The sequence below is a fragment of the Rhagoletis pomonella genome, unplaced genomic scaffold, assembly GCF_013731165.1.
Source record: "Rhagoletis pomonella isolate Grant_MI unplaced genomic scaffold, Rhpom_1.0 Rhpom_scaffold_00001, whole genome shotgun sequence".
NCBI classification, from domain to species: domain Eukaryota; kingdom Metazoa; phylum Arthropoda; class Insecta; order Diptera; family Tephritidae; genus Rhagoletis; species Rhagoletis pomonella.
In genome coordinates this window covers 72,186,454-72,187,983 of record NW_023458555.1, presented here as the reverse complement: position 1 = coordinate 72,187,983, position 1,530 = coordinate 72,186,454, and positions in this window count along the sequence as shown.

Genomic DNA, 1,530 nt, shown 5'->3' with positions numbered 1-1,530 from the left:
AGAAGGTTGTCTTTAGGGATTTGGCCAGTTATTTCGTCGTAGGTTTCCGTCAGAAATTGTTCGTATTTTCCTAGGTCGATGAGATGAATAAGTCTGAATGTTCCGTCCTGTATTTTCGCTTGTCCATCGTCTATTGTTACTAATTGAGATTTACTATAGTCAAGAATTTGTATGTCCGATGAAGAAGTAGAGATCGTAATAAGGAGAATGAAGAGTTTGTAGTGGTCCATTTTATCTGAAAACTAATTAAGTTTTTATTAGGGATTTGTGAACTATTCGTCTTGATATTGTCTTAACTGTTGTCCTGTGGTTTTCCGAAACTTTCTCCTTTTTAGACTTTGGAGTCAATTTGGAACCTAGTCTTTTATTGATTTTAACGTAAATAATTTCTCCTGGTGAGAAGTCCTTATTTTGAGGTATATTTTTGTTGTGGTACGAGAGGTCAAGTTCTTGTTTTTTCTTAAGTAGTGCTATGTTTTCTTGTCTTTGTTGTTCTAACTGTTGGAGGTCGCTATGGATTCTATTACCGAAAAATGTGTCTATTGGTTTGTTTTTCGTCGTTGAGTGTATTGAGGAATTGTATTCTTGAACTGATTTGAATAGTAATTCTTCAAACGTTATTCCTACGGAAGTTGCTTTTAGACATCTCATTATTTCGGAAAGTGTACTATGGAATCTTTCTATTTGCCCATTGCTGGTGCTACTATACGGTGCTGTATATATGTATAAATGTAAAATTGACATTTGGTCTCTGAGTAGGGATGATATTGAAGTGGAGTTAAGAGATTTTTCGTTGTCGATTATCACAAGTTTGGGGATTCCGAACGCTATCATTAATTCTCTAATTGGGTCTTTGATATGTTCTATTGCCCTGGAAGGTATTACTTTCACCTGGGCATATTTAGAGAATTTGTCGATGGCGGTAAGAATAAATTTTTTTTTCGGTGGAATATATGTCGACATGGACGATTTCACCTGGGGACTGTGGAATGGGGGTCGGTTGAATTTGTGGTTTGGTTGGATGCCTATCGTATTTATGTGCACGACAAGTTGAGCACTGTTTAACAACTTTTTCTATTTTTGCGTGCATGCTTGGGAAATAGAATTTTCGTAGAATTTGGGTTTTGTTTTCGCGGCTATTCCTATGAGCTCGCTGATGCTCTTGTATGGTTATTTGTTCTTGTTCGGTTTCTGATGTGATATCCTGAAGGAGAGTTTGTGTGTAGCGAATTTTTATGTTGCTAAAATGGAGTGGGAATATTTCTTGGATTTTTCCCATCAGTCTTTCTGTGGTATACAGTCCGTTGACGAGTGCAGGGTCGAGGTAGCGTTTAAATATGTCTATGATGTCCTGGTTAGAATAATTCGGTTTTGTAACAGTATGCCTGTGGAAACTTGGTTGCCAATCATTAAGAAGAGTTGGTTTTTAAAAGCGTTTATGGGGGCTTCGGTGGCCGGAATAAGGAGGTGTGAGGAGCTTTCGTCGCTATGGCCTGTAACTGTAAGAGTATTAATGTCAGTTTGTGGGGG